Source organism: Panthera tigris, chromosome B1 (genome assembly GCF_018350195.1).
Source record: "Panthera tigris isolate Pti1 chromosome B1, P.tigris_Pti1_mat1.1, whole genome shotgun sequence".
NCBI classification, from domain to species: Eukaryota; Metazoa; Chordata; class Mammalia; order Carnivora; family Felidae; genus Panthera; species Panthera tigris.
This window is the reverse complement of record NC_056663.1, coordinates 101,216,347-101,232,554: the sequence shown is the minus strand read 5'-3', so window position 1 is coordinate 101,232,554 and position 16,208 is coordinate 101,216,347. Positions and strand designations below refer to the sequence as shown.

General features: G+C 36.6%; 1 pseudogene; it reads right to left on the bottom strand.

The window, feature by feature from the left end:
- Positions 1-12,158: 12,158 nt before the first annotated feature.
- Positions 12,159-13,960, bottom strand: LOC122238077 (annotated as a pseudogene).
- Positions 13,961-16,208: the final 2,248 nt, after the last annotated feature.

The following is a 16,208-nucleotide window of genomic DNA, read 5'->3' as shown; positions in this document are numbered from 1 at the left end:
CAATTTTCAATGCCATTAAGATGAAAAGCAATCAACAAAGGTAAGAAAATTCACTGTGGAGGAAATGAAATTCCTTCTTAAATCACAAACCCAAGGTTTGATCGTATCAGGAATCCCCTGCCCATACTCAAAAACAATCTTTTTTCCCTGTAACATATCCTTTTTAGTCACGCATGATGGTGTGTCTCATGCACACAATCATGAACAGATTTTTTTAAATCAAATTCTTAAGAGACTTGTTAAGTTAGGACTGCTTGTATCTTTCTTTGAGGTTCTTTGGCAAAAATGATCAAATTACAAAAGCTTTCTAAGATTTCAAACCTAAAAAGATTGTGTTTTAATTTGGGGTGGGGAGGGGTAGTAAGGAAAGACAGGTCTAGTTTTTATCTTTAGCGAAATCAAGATGAGCAAACTGAAAGGAAGATTGGGTTGGGGTTTATGCAAACAGTCTCTTCCTCTCTACCCCCTTCCCTGCCCTGCCTGCAGAGAAATTCACCTGTGCATTTCTATATTTTATCCCTTCATTCCCAGGGTGCTGCTAGTCAGTCCTGGACAATTCTAGAATTTTATGTAAGTCTTAGATTGAATGAACAAGGTCAATATTTCTTAGGGTCAACTTCTAAAAGCAGAGTCCAAATTGAAAAACATAACAAGACTCACTATTCATTCAAACTGACATGAACAGAAATCATTTGGAACCATGTGGCCATAACTGTCCAGAGATATTTATTAGGGACCCATTTATATCTAAAACTGAACTAAGTAAAATGTACAGTCCTAACCTAACAGGCATGGTTGATAACAATAGTGATGTTAACTACTTAGCAAGTAATTACCATATGCCAGCCATTTATATTCTCATTCAATCCCTATAGCCATTCTAATAATTAGATATTATTGTGACTGGTTTATGGAGAGGGAAACTGAAGTTAAGAACCATTAAGCAATTTGCCTGAGTCTGCACACATGCACTGTCCTGGTCTCTGAAAAACATACTACTAAATTGTATTCTTCTTAAGCCTAAGTAAAGATTGAACATATAGGACTGGAGACAGCCTCTTCCCACTTATTTGCTTGATCGTAAATGTGTTAAGTGCATGGGGTCCTTGGATGGAGGAGGAATTAGAGAAAATAAAAAAAATCTCTTCTTCAGATAGCCCAAGATACTAGCTTCCTAGAATGACTTTCTAGAGAGAAATAAGGAGGAAGCAGAAACTAAAGGAACCATAAAATATGTATATTGCTTTTTATCCCCCAGATGACCAAAGTTGACAGAAGAAATATACTCTAGTTAAAAATTGAACAAAGAAATGTATAAAATAATCCCACCAGAGAAAATTGCTGTTAATGGTTTGTGTATACTTTCCTGGATTTCTCCTACATATAAATATATAATTATTTTAAAATAAGATCATTATAGGGGTGCCTGGGTGGCTCAGTCAGTTAAGCATCTGACTTTGGCTCAGGCCATGATCTCCTAGTTCATGAGTTCCAGCCCCACATTGGGCTCTGTGCTAACAGCTCAGAGCCTGGAGCCTGCTTCAGATTCTGTGCCGTCCTCTCTCTCTGCCCCTCCCCAGCTCACACTCTGTCTCTCTCTCAAAAATAAACATTTTTAAAAATTTTTAAATAAGATCATTATGTACACACATACTTTTCATTTAATAATATGTTACATCATTTTTTAAATATTTTTATTTTTTCCTGGGAGTTCTTGGTATTACATTGTATGGATCTACAATAATTTATTTATCTAATATTTGTATTGATTTGGACATTTAAATTAGTTTTAAATTTTTCATTCTAACAAATATTCTACAATAAATATTTTTATGGAAACATTTTTCAATGTGTATAAAATAAATCTAGAAATGCAACTGTGCAAGTCAAAGGAAAGGCATATTTAAATTTTTAAGAACTATTGTCAAATACCCTGTGTTTTCTATTTCTAACCCAACACTGTACAAAAGTGCCTATTCCCTTCATATTTTTGCCAATACTGGGTATTATTAATCTTTTTAACATTTGCCAGTGTGATGAGTGAATTGTATCTTATTATTTTTATTTAACTGTTAAGTTAGTAAACATCTTTTCATTTGTTTATTTGGCCACTTATATTTTTTTCCTGTGAATTCCTAAATCTATTGTCTTTTTCTATTGGTAATTTAATAATTTTCTTATTAATTTTTATGAAGTTCTTAGATATTAGAGATACTTTCGCATTTGTCTGCTATACATATTGCAAATTTGGTTTCCTAATTTATCTTTTGACAAATTTTTCTTCTCCTCCTCCTTCTGCTCTTTTTTTCTCCTTTTCTGTCTCCTCCTTTTCATCCTCTTGTCTCTTTCGCTCACTCTCTCTGCCATATAGATGTTTATAATTCTTGTGTCAAAAGTTTATGACCTTTGGACTTCATGTATTTATTAGAAAGGGCTTTGGTAGTCCCAAGAGTATACAAATACCAATTCATGTTTTCTTCTAGTACTTTAATTTTTTTTTTCAAAATAAAATATTTAATCTAAGTTAATTTCATTCAAATTTAGCTAGGAATCTAGGTTTTCATGTAAAATCATCTGTTTTAAAATGTCTGCTTTAAAAATATATGTGTTACTGTATGAGTCAAATAAAACAATCTTGGTGGCCAGATTTGGCCATAGAATGACAGTTTGTGACTTTTCATTATAAAAATTCCACATAAGAAATTAAACAAGACCAGACTGTTTTTGTTACATTGCTGACAGATAAAAGGAGTGCATACAGTCTGTAATTAAATGCAGGAAAAACTGTGTAACTGCCACTTTGAAAGTAATGACCTTCAAGCTCCATCTCCTGAGGAAAATTACTTAAACTCTCTCTTACTTAACTCATCTGCAAAATGGAGATAATAGTTTTCAGAAGGCATTAATTGTACTTTGACCTTGTATGGGGTCTAGCACATGGGATAAGTCATTAAGTAGTTATTATGAAAACACAAATAAGGATGCTATAATTAAGTACTAAACTGATATAGAGATATGTTTTAGGTCATGAAGATAAAGTTGTAAGAGGGATGGAATTGAAGGCCTTGAAGAATGCATAGGATTTGTCCGTGCAAATAAAAGGGCATTCCAGGTTTGGGAAACAGCATGAACAAAGCCATAGATATAGGATTCTTGTGTGTCAGTTGTGCATCTCTGCAGAGGAGGGGTGTGAATGAGGAGAGAAAGGAGGGGACATGGCTTGGGCAGAATTGTTGGGAATATTAGGGCTGTATTAGACCTGTTGAACTCAGTAAACAAGGGTTACAGCTGTGGGCTAAGTACTTTGGAGACAGACCACAGGAGTCTATGACAGTATGAAGTTTGGTAACAATGGCTGAGCAGTAACTGGGAACTCGGAACATTCACATGGAAGTTGCTGTGACTATGGATAAGAATGTAAAATTATTAATGCCTAATATTTATTGTCACTAACATCAATAATATGTCACTAATATAAAACATATTTTCAAGAGGTTTTTAAATCTTGTCATTTAAGCTTCCTTATCACTTAACATTACAACAACTGTAATAAGGTAGGTGCCATCCTTATTCTTGTTTAACAGATGAAAACACTGAGGTATAGAGAGGTTAAGATACTTAGAAAGAGAGATATCTTCAATAACACTAACAGGACTGCCACTTTGGGATCTTTAGAAAAACTACTCATGAAATCAATCCAAAGGCCACCTTTCAAGGATAAACACCAAGCTCTCACCCTCTTCTGAATGCACCTCAGGACATAGATCAATAGGCAAGATGAAGATGGGGTCACAGTGTCTTGGTGACATCTGCACCCTCGGAGTGTGATGTATCCAACAGCCTTTCAGATTAGAAATTAGTGAAAAAGTAAGGCTCCCAGACCAGAGAAGGTCTATTCAGGTAAAAAAAAAAATGTTCATTTTTGACTCATTGATTTTCTCTGCTCATTGAGTCATGATTGCTTAATGTTGCCAGTTGCTTCAATAATTCCCTCTTTCCTCTTTTGACTAGTAGGTACTTTCTCTCACTTTTCCTTTTCAGTTTTGGGGATTTTTCAGATTGTAATTTGCTACTAAGAAGCGGGGGAAGAGAAAACCATTGATTTTTATAACTATTTAACATTTAGGTAAACCAAGTCTCAGAATAATCAAGAATCTTGTCCAAAAAAACAAAGTTAATCTCTGTTAGCAATAGAACTCAGTTGTCTTAACATTCCCCTTAGGATCTTTATCATCCAAACATTTTTTAAGTTATCAGCTTATAGGATGTTGTGCTAATTTCATTCCTGACATCCAGTAAGTTCAGCTTTAATTTTTCAAGCCCCTAAAAGCAAAGCAAGTCATTCTCTTGATATCCCTAGGTGAGTTAAATGACCACTCAGTAAAAAGTGGAGAAGACAGGAAGTCTTGACAGATAATTAGTCCTGAAGCTTATATATTCAAAGGGCAATTATGGGAAAGTTCTTTCATATAATGAGCAGAAATCTGTTTTCCTGGAATATCAACTCACAAATCTAAGGCTGAATCAAACTAATGTTTTATAATGTGAACCCAGAATGAGCCTGGGATCCACTGTTCTATTCCAGGGAGCAGAGAGCATAGCCCCAGTGACTGTTTTAGATTACCCTTCTTTTTAATTCATGTTTTCAGAATACACAGTGCCAGATGTTTCAAATCTGAAATATGAACAGCTACCTCCTATCAGTGCAAACAGAAACTCTGCTACATGTTGGGTTTCTTTTGAATTTTAAAAGACAACAAAAAATCTTATTTATTTGATGTGCCTATGGTTTGCATGAAAATACCTCTCTCTGGTTTGTGAGAATTCATGAATAGATGCATATTTTTTGATAGATGGTATATCAGCAAACTTTTGTTAGCATCTCCGTAATATATCTCAAATTTATCAACTTATCTTCAGCTCTATTACAGCCACCCAGGTCCAAGTTACTCATTACCATCTTTTTTCCTGAACCACTACAATTTCCTCCTGGCTTGGTTTCTAGCAGCCAGAATATTTTTAAAATATTTTCTACTCTTGCCCTGGCCTTCTGGCCTCTGGTTTTAAAACAACCTAGGTTATTCTCCCTAATGTTGTTGCAGAATTGGTTTCCTCTTCCTGGAAGACTGTCTTCCTTGTTTGGTATGGCAACCTCTTTTTTTTATTTAGATCTCAGCTTGATGTCAGTACCAGAGAGAAACCTTACCTTACTACCCTATCTGAGTAAGACCCACCATTTTTACTCCATTTCCTTATCTTGTTTGTTTTATAACAATTGTATTAATTTGAAAGCTCTTTGATAGCAGGAGCCATCTCTTTTCAATACCATACACCTAGCACTTGGTACTGTGCAAGGAATACAGTGGGTTTTACTACATTTTGATTTCCTTGTGTTCCAAAGAGGAACTGCAATGCATTTTTGCTAGTCATTTTTTTTTAAATAAAAGAATAGTTTGTGATTTGATTCTTGTCAACAAGCTTGACTTTGAGAAGACAGCTAAGACTGGACTGGTGATGTAGACCCTCCCCCCCCAAAAAAAGACATACCTGTGTGTCATTTGAGATACTGGTCTCTAGGCTAAAATGTTAAAGTACCCTGATTAATCAACAGCTACTTGTATTGGTAATATTCCGGTGATACTTCCATATCCATAAAGGACTGTGGCAAACTCAGGTGTCTTTGGAAGAAGACAGCCTAGAGGAGGAAGGATCTATAAACCTTGGAGTTAAAGTAGAAGATGAACAGTGAAGGAGGAACAGAAGATGAAGATTTTAATATCAGCTGGAGATAGAATTGGGGATAGAATTTTTAAAAATTTAAATGAGATGAACACCAAAGGATTGTTATATGGAAGAAATATTAGATTTATTCTAAATTGTTCCAGAAACAGAATTAAGATCAGAAAAACATACTTTATATCATCATAAAAAAGAACTTTCACAGCTGTCCAAAACTAATATAAACCTTCTTGTGAAGAACTAAGCTTTTATGACAGATATTCAGGTTGAAGAACTTCTTCAACCTCTTCAAATATATTAATGTGAAAAATTTTACTCATATTGGCTTATACAAAATAAACCCTCAAGTCATATTGGTAAATGATTACAACTATGTGAAGTGAGATATGTTAATTAGCTTGATTGTAGTAATCATTTCACAATTTATTCATATGTCAAAACATCACATTATGCACCTTGAATATACACAATTTTTATTTGCCAATTATATCTTCAATAAAGCTAGGAAAAATTTATGTTTGGTAAATAAATGAGTGTATTACTACTATACAAAATTAGACTCAATGGCCGCAGAAGTCTAGAACAGTGCTGATATTCCTTGATTTTTCTAGTATCTACTCTGCACCATGTGAGAGATACAAAGACAAGTCAACCCTGATTCCTTCCCTTAAAAGTTGCTGAAAAAATAAAGGAAATGCTTGAAACAATGGTTGTAATAAACAATAATTGTAATAAAGTGTTTTTACCAAGGATGTTAGAGAAGGTAAAACCACCTGAGCTGCTGTAGTTTTCTTAGAGAAGGTATATGAGTTGGTTCTTGAAGGGCTAAGAAAAACAGAATAAAGAAGATATAGCATTTTAGAGAATTAGTTCAAAGGTCTAGAAATAAAATTGAGCATGACCTAAGGGACAGATAGTGAGCAAATAAGCTGGTTAAAGTGATGTGTTCACCTGGGGAGGAAAAATGAGACAGTGGGCGCATAGAAGCCAGAAAAAGAGATGAGACATGATTAGAATGTGTCTGAGAAACACTCACCTGATAGATGCATGCTGGACAAAATAAAAGTGTGCTTTTCAAACTGGGGTATATACTACCCCCTCACATTCACACACCAAACTGTTCATGAGCATTAATTTTACTTGAAGATTTTGTGGTAAAGATAATTTAGCTTTTAAGTAATTGAAAACATTATTTTATATCAAACAAATATGATAAAACCTGATTTCCAAGAAATGACATTCTTGTTGCAGAATGGCCATGGGTTCTGCTCAAGGGTCCTGGGAGCTCCATGGCAGGTGGTCCTCAGATGGGGAAGTCTGAGCAGCTTGTGAGAGAAGGCAAAGGAACAGAAGACAATGCCTAATTAATAAACACTGAGAACATGCTGCTCCAGACACTTAGGTGCTAAATTCTGCGGGAAGGCAGGTAAAGATAATGCTGCCCTGGAGTAGATGTTCATCTCCTGGAGGAGGAGATAGATACATAAGATGGTAACTTAAATATATTTTGGAAACAAAAACTGGTTATGCACAGAATGAGGCCCTGGGTAAATTAGAGGAAACAAGTGGAGAATATAATGGCAAACAATGCAGAAGCTAAAGGCGGATGAAACAAAGACCAGACCAAGATTTCTCTCCTGGGATGCTCAAAGGATGAAGCTGTTTCTAACAGATATGTGATTAGGTACCCAAAGTGGTAACGGTTACTAAACGATATCTGTTTAAGTACAACAGACAACTCATGCCTGGGAAGAAAATTGCACATGAAAAAGACAAACACCCACTGAAAGAACTTGTTGTTTGAGCCCACACTGTCTTACCTCGTTGTACAGCTCTCCCACCTGCCTGTGTACATGAGTTCATTTCCATCAATGGTTCTAAGACACAAGTTCTGATATTTTCCAATTTATAACCTACCCTCCTACTGAGAATAAAACGAATTGAAAACTCCAGAATAAACTTTTCAGTAAAGAACCCAGAATCTTCCAGCTCTTAGTAACAATTACTATATAGATCTAACTTATAGAAATAGAATAATAGACCTTATTGAGGTTGGTACTTGAACTGTACACATGACTTAGATTTTTAGTTTTATTAAAGAAAAAACTTGTAGCAAATTCAAAACACACAGTTTCTACCTGTCTCATAGAACATGGTTTATATTCATTGAATTGAATTGAATACCAATGGCACCCAGGTAAATGAACTCATTTGTTACGAATAATAGTTTTAAAATAATCATCACAAGTAATTAGCTACTGCTAGTAACTAACAATTATTGAATGTTTAGTATATTTCTCACACAACCAAATTTGGTAGGTGTCATTACTATCTGTGTTTTATGGATAAGGTAAAATGAAGCAGAAGGGTTGAAGATATTTGTCCAAGTTAAAATCATTAGAAAGTAGAAGTTGGGTTGTTTAAGAACTCCAGAGCTCAAATGCTTAAGCACTGTACTTCACTCTCTTAACAATAATAGAACTCATTTCGTGTGTGTGTGTGTGTGTGTGTGTGTGTGTGTGTGCAGTTATCCCTATGTGGCTCTCTAGTAGACATTCTCTTGAGTAAGAGAAAGAGGGAGAGGGAGAGAAGGAACAGGTTATTTCGAGTACACCAGGGGTTGAACCCCATCTCAGGGAAGTCCATGGGAATATATGATGCCCTGGTATACCATCTGGGTATGCATCTTAGTAGAAAAAAACATTTCAGACTTCTGCCATAGATAATGAATTGATGTTCAGTTAAAGTCTACTCCATGCAATATTTGAGAAAACTCAGCACCTTTTTGTGTATTGCCAATAAATAGCATATGAAACATTTTTCAGAAAATTATCCCAAAGGATTTTTAAAAACATGGGCCAAATGTTAGATGGGTATTTCAAACTGTCGGCAGATTACCCACAGCAATTACTCCTTTGGAAACTGCATCAGACCTGATTTATGCACCTCTCCAGATTTACTCAGGCCCAGCTGCCCTCTGGGTTTTTGCTGGTCACTAGAGTGCTCTGGCCACCATTACAGTCACTTGGGAAGTCATTGCCTAACACCACCAGCTGTCACCACTTCCTCAGGGTGATTGCTGGGCTCCAATATGGTCTCTGTTGTGCCTTTTGAGGACACAGATGTGATCTGACCAAACCTACTGAGAATCTGGCTCCTCCTCTTACTCTGGTCTCAAATGAAGCATCTAAGTGTAAGGCATAGTATCTGACTTTTCCAGCAGCAGCTGCCTGAACAAGCGGGACAGGACAAGAAGTTCAGAGGAGTTAATGTATTATGTATGTGCCAAACTTTGACTGTTGAGGCATAGAAGATGGAAAGTGGTTGGCTGATAATTCCTCTCCTCAATGGATTGTTTGAAAGCACTATGATTCCAAAGAGCCTGTTTGAAATATGTCCTATGTGACTGAGCAGTCATCTGTGTTTTCTTGTGAAACTGGTCAGCTTGTTAATACAATAGCTTGTATTTGCTTTCTCTCTTTCCATGCCTCATATTATCTTTTCCCCTAACTCGTTCTGCCCTAATATTGTACCTCCAAATAGTCTTTACATAGAGCATTTGAGCTCTGGAGTACCTCCAAATTACTTTACATACAATAGTCTTTACATAGTCTTTTCCTCACCCTCCATTTTCTAGGAAATGTAGGCTAGATCAAACTAATTATCCAGTATATAAATGGCTATTGATCTTATGCACACATGTGTGTTTAGATAACCCCTTTCCTCAAGAAACTCCTTGCTCCTGAAATTCTGTTTTATTTTTCTATTTCAGCCTTTCCCAAAATGTGGTTGTACAGGAGTTATGAAGCAATGACACAAATTTTTAAGATAGCTGGGAAATGAATGAAGTTTGGGAAACACTTAGGTCTTTAAGAACCTGTTAAAATATGAAAAGAAGTGGTAAAGGTGGACATCCTTGCCTTGTTTCAGATCTTAGGGAGAAGGTATTCAGTCTTCTATCATCAAGTATGATATTAGATGTAAGTTTTTCATACATGCCTTTTATCAACATGAGGATGTTCTCATCTATTTCTGAGTTATCTGGGTTGTTTTCATGAATGGGTATTGAATTTTATCGTGCTTTTCCTGTATCTGTTGGAATGATTATATGATTTATTACTTTAGTCATTTATTAATTTTTGAATGTTAAGCCAACCTTGCATTCATAGGCTAAAACTCACTTATTCATAATGTATTTTTGTTTTTATATTATTACTAGATTTTATTTGCTAATATTTTGTTCAGGGTTTTTGCATTTATGTTCATGATAGATATTGATCTATAATTTTTCTTTTCTTGTGATGTCTGACTGGTATTGGTATCAGTAATACTGGCCTTGTAAAATGAGTTTGGAAGTGTTCCCTTATCCTTAATTTTCTGAAAGAGATTCTATTAAATGTTTTATAGAATTCTCCAGTGAAAAAATTGGACCTGAGGCACCTGGGTGGCTCTGTCAGTTAAGTGTCTGACTTCAGTTCAGGTCATGATCTCGTGGTTTGTGGGTTCGAGCCCCACATCAGGCTCTGTGCTGACAGCTAGGAGCCTGGAGCCTACTTCAGATTCTGTGTCTCCCTCTCTGTCCCTTGCTCTCTCACACTCTGTCTCTCTATATATATCAAAAATAAATAAACATTTAACAAATTATTTTTAAAAAAGGAAAAATTGGGGCTAAATATTTTTTATTGGAAGGTTTATAATTATGAATTCAATCTCTTTAGTAGATATAAGACTGTTAAGTTTCCTATTTCTTCTTACAAGGTAATTTTAATAATTTCTGTCTTTAAAATAGTTTATCCATTTCATCTGGTTGTCACTTTTTGGCATAAAGTTATTTGTAACATTTTCTAATTATCCTTTTAATATCTGTAGGATCTGTATTGGTATCTCCTTTTTCATTCCTGATTTTGGTAGCTTGAATACCCTTTCTTGTCTTAATCATTATAGTTAGAGGTTTATAAATTTTATTGATTATTTTTTACAGAATCAGCTCTTGGTTTCATTGATTTTATCTATATAGTTTGTCTCTTTCATATTTGACTAATTTCTGCTCTGATATTTATTACTTCTTTTCTTGTACTGAGTAGCCAGTAAGGAAACAGTTTTCAGAAGAGAAACTAGATACTATTTGTATCTCTGAGGAAAGTCCACCAAACTATCTCTAATATTACTTGGGCTTTTATGATAACAGATGGTACAGTCTTTTGAAAATAAACTGAGAAATTTCTGTCCAATTACTTGAGGAACTATTGTTCTGATCACTTTAAGGACAGTATAAATGCTGTTTTCTTATGTCAGTTTTAAATTTTTCCCAGCTTTATTGTAATATGATTGATATAACATTGTATAAATATAAAGTGTACAACATGATGATTTGACATACATATATATTGCAAAATTATTAACCACAGTAAAGTTAGTTAACACATCCATCACCTCAGATAGTTACTGTGTGTGTGTGTGTATGTAAGTGGTGAGAACACTGAAGATCTACTGTCTTAGCAACTTTCAAGTATACAATACAGTGTTCACTATAGTTACTATAGTGTATAGTATATAGTATATACTGTACACTATAGTATAGTACTATACTATAGTGTACAGTATATACTATATACTATACACTATAGTATAGTATAGTGTACTATACTATACTATAGTATACTATATACTATACTATACACTATAGTATAGTATATACTATACTTTCCAACACTTTTTTTAAGTCCTTTGGGTTTTGGGGTGAAAAATAAATAGTACTCCTTCTAAAAATCCTGTGTCTACAACAGGAAAAGACCTAAGTCACTTTCTCTGTTATTGATAATTTTTAGAATAATTTAACTTGACTAAATACCATTTAACTGAAGTATCTTTTGGATATATAGCTTGCTTCCTCTCCTCACTCTTTGTCATACAATCATCCCTTTCTAGTAAGGTGAAACAGAAATTTTTTTTTAATTGTTTTTTCAACGTTTATTTTTATTTTTGAGACAGAGAGAGACAGAGCATGAACGGGGGAGGGTCAGAGAGAGAGAGATACACAGAATCTGAAACAGGCTCCAGGCTCCGAGCTCTCAGCACAGAGCCCGACGTGGGGCTTGAACTCACGGACTGCGAGATCATGACCTGAGCTGAAGTCGGCTGCTTAACCGACTGAGCCACCCAGGCGCCCCAAGGTGAAACAGAAATTTGCTAAAAATAATGGCAAGGCTAAAAAGAGAGATCTGCAACATTTGCCCCGTGGGATTTTAGAAAATATTGTATGGCATGTTTGTCAAAGGGAGATGTTGGTGTTAGACTGTTTGGCATCATAGCCTAACTCCAGCCAAATGATCCTGGGCAAGGTATTGCCCATTCTGTGCTTCAGCTTCCTCGAAATGGAAATGAAAATGAAAATGGAAATAATGATACCCACCTCAAGGTCATTGTGAGTTCATGAATATAAAGTGCTTAATAAAGTGATCATGGAGAATTCCTCATGAGGCCATAGGTGCAAGCTGGGAGAGAAACAGCAGTGTAGCAGGAGTGGAAATTATGGGCATTTGGGCACTTCTTCATATAACTTGTGCCTTCAGGGCCAGATCAGACTTGATCACATATATACCACTTCCATCTGATGAAGGAATTCTGCTGTTCATGTCGAACTCTCTGGTTTGGTGGGTCAGATAATACCAGTTCATGAGAGGCAGCTCATGTTACATGGGTCAGTGGTCCATGGTTAAGCATTCAGTTTCTATGAAGCCTCAGTAGCAGGCAGTCCAAGAGCTGTTTCTCAGAAGAGAAGTCGCTATCTGCAGAGGACTGCAGGATTCTGCTCCAAAATCACTGTAAGTCACCTATAGGGATCTTCCAAAGGCTCCAAACAGCATCCCTGTCTACCACTGACACTTCAGGCACCATTAGATCTACTGAACCTTATGATCCAAGTGGCAGAGTAGGCTTGCATAGCAGCCTAGACCTATTTCAGAGCCTTCTGTTTTGAGTCCCACACAAAACTATTGGCTTTTGTGGTAACCTGATAAATGGGCCAGAGGAACAAATCCAAATGAGTGATATGTTTCCTCCAAAATCCAAAGAGGTCCATTAGGCATTGTGCCTCTTTTTTGGTTGTAGGAGGACCTAGATCCATCCTTCACTTAGAAGTGATATCTCAACATGCCCCACACCACTGGACCCCTAGAAATTTGACTGAGGCCTCTAAACTTTTGTCATATTTATTTCTCACACTCTAGCATGCAAATATTTTACTAAATCTAGAGTAATTTCTACTTCTTACTCACTAGGTCCAATCAGCCTAATGCCATCAATGTATTGGACCTGTGTGATATCTTGTATAAGTGAAACGTGATCAAGATCCCTGAAAACTGAATTATGACATAGGGTTGGAGAGTTAATATACCCCTTAGGTAAGACAGTGAAGGTATATTGCTGGCCCTGCCAGCTGAAAACAAGGTGGTCCTTATTGACAGGGCTAGAGAAAAAGGCATTTGCTAGATCAATAGCTGCATACTGAGTACCAGAGGATGTGTTAATTTGTTCAAGCAATGAAACCAAATCTGGTACAGAACCTTCAGCTGGAGTCACCACCTGGTTAAATTTAGGATAATCCTATGTCATCTTCCAAGATCTATCTGCTTCTAAAGAGCTAGATAGGCTAGTTGAATGGTGATGTATTGGGAATCATCACCATCTCTCCAGTCCTTGATGGCACTAGTCTCTGCAAGTTAGTACTCAATGTAGTATTGCTTTAAGTTTATATTCTTCTAGGTAAAGACAGTTCTCGTGGTTTCCACTGGTCCTTTCCCACAATACTAGCCCTCACTCCATAGGTCAAAAACCAGTATGGGGATTCTGGCAACTGCTGAGAATATCAACCCGAAATATGAATTCTGGAACTGGGAAAATAACCACAGGATGCATTTGGGGACCCAATGGTCCCACTGTGAGACAGACCTGAGCTAAAACTTGATCAATCACCTCGCCTCTATAAGCTCCTACTCTGACTGAACAAAAATGATGTTTGGGGTCTTATTTAGAATTGTTATCAGTTCAGAGCCAATATATGTAGTCCCTGAAAGGTCTGATTATTTCCTGTTCCCCCATGCACAGTTACTCTGGTAAAAGGCCATAAATCCCTTTGGGGAGGGTGGGGAGGAAGACTGACAGTATAAATTTTTGGTAGTGTACCAGGGTTCTTCCTTAGGGGACCCAGCCTGCCCTTCATGTAAGGAGTTTTGGTAAGTAAACTGCCTCAAGTCTAGAAACTAATTGAGGGGCTATGACTCTCTGTTTTTATAATTCAAGCTAGACTTTGTTCACTTGACCTAAAACTTCTCTGCTTATACAGATCACGGAAGAATTTAATAGGCTTTCTGTGTATTTGACTTCTGGAACACCAAGGTCAACTAACTAGCCACCTTCATAAGTCTATGCTAATGAGACTGTTTGATTGCTGTTCTGACTCTGCTGTCTATTATGGCAACCACACCCACCTTACCTTTGGTGATTGAGTGCTGCTACTTGGTTCCTGCCACCCCAGGATCTAGTTAGTCTCATTGCATTTAGGTTTCTTGATTCAGTAACTATAGTCCCACTGTAAGGTCTGGCCTAGAGAGAAGAGTGATCACATAGCTCTTAAGGATGCTGGAACTCCCATCATAGTTAGTCATTTATTTCGCACAATCATCATGAAAAGTATGTCTTCTGTATCTTCCCAGTGTGTCATCTAAATGACAAATCCACTCTAACATTTCAATCTCTTTAAGCCTTTGAATCCCTTCCTCTACATTAAACCAAGGGAGTTCTGATATTTCCAACTTGTTTGCTGTGGGCCACTTTTTGATCCGTGTTTTAGCCAACCAACCAACCAACCAACCTGTTAGAACCCTTTCTAGCTCCCTAAATTGCAGTGTTAAATGTAGAATCCCTGTTTAGTGAACCGATATGAATAAATTTGGCCTGATTAAACTTTATGTTCCTTCCACCATTATCCCACACTCTTAATATTCATTCTAATACATGTGTTCTGAATATCTGTCTGTATAAATTAGAAAACTCAAGTAGTTGTTTTAAAGTGTAGCATATTTCCTCATGGATCACACTTTGTACCTTACCTTTAGGGACTTTCTGGTATAGGTCTGGAAGCAAGGATGGGTGGTAGAGGTAGTCCTGGGGAGGATCAGCATTGTCTCATACAGCAGTTGCCTCAAGAGAGGCCATTAGAGTTTCCACAGGCAATGCAGTATAATATTTTTGGTAGAGTACCAGTGTCCTTCTTTAGGGGACCCAGCCTCCCCTTCATTCAAGTCTACCCTCTCAGACAGGGGTAGAGACTATTTCCACTGGGAGTGGGGAGGCCTCTTCCACTGACAAAACTCATCAGAATTTAGATACTTAATGTCCCCAGCTTCATCAGAGTCTTCTTATAAATCTCTATTCCAGACCACACCATGGAATATCAGTGCTTTCTTTATTACTGGAAATAGAGCCAGTAGCATCTTTAAATCTAATCAGAATGGATAAACGATCCCAGAAACCCCAGAAACAATTCAGAAAACACATCCTTAACATTCTATGTTTCTAGAACCGGTGCAAAAAATATTAGCTCTCCAGAGAAACATAACCAATAGGAGATAGATAGATAGATAGATAGATAGATAGATAGATAGACAGACAGGCTGGTTGATCATAAGGAATTGGGTCATATAATTATGAAAGCTGAGAAGTACCAACATCTACATTTGACAAGCTGGAGGCCCAGGAGAGCCAATGTGTAAGTTCCAGTCTAAAGGCCAGAAAAGACCAATGTCCCAGCTCAGTCAGTCACCAATTCCCTCTTACTTAGCCTTTTTGTTTTATTTAAGTCTTCAATGGATTGGATGAGGCTCACCCATACTAGGGAGGGCAATCTGTTTTCCCTCAGTCTACTGATTGAAATGCTAATCTCATAAAGAAACACCCTACTGGACACACACAGAATGTTTGGCCATGTATCTGGGCACCTTCTGACCCAGTAAAGTTGACACATAAAATTAACCATCATAGACATTTTGTTATTTTCATAAATATTGTCTATAATTTTTGTAGAACAGATTCAAGTCCTTAACATTTCTCACCTGAACTAATGGAACAAACTTACAACTAATCTCATGATATTCAGCTTCTCTTCCTTGCATTCATCCCTTAAACTACTACCAACATTATATTACTTTTTTAACAACACAATTGGAGACTGTTTTATCCACCCCTCTCCCTTTGCCAGAATACTGTAGCAACCTTCAGTGGTTCTCCTGGGCTGCAGATTTCAATATTATCTCAATAGTATTGGCATGAGGAAATCTTCCTATCATCTTCCACTCTATCTCCTCATGGGAATGCCTGCTTATCCTTCTGAATATAAATCAGTGCAATACAATATAGTAACTATTAGGTTGAACCATATGAAATTGCTATTTTTGTAGGTAAAAGATGGT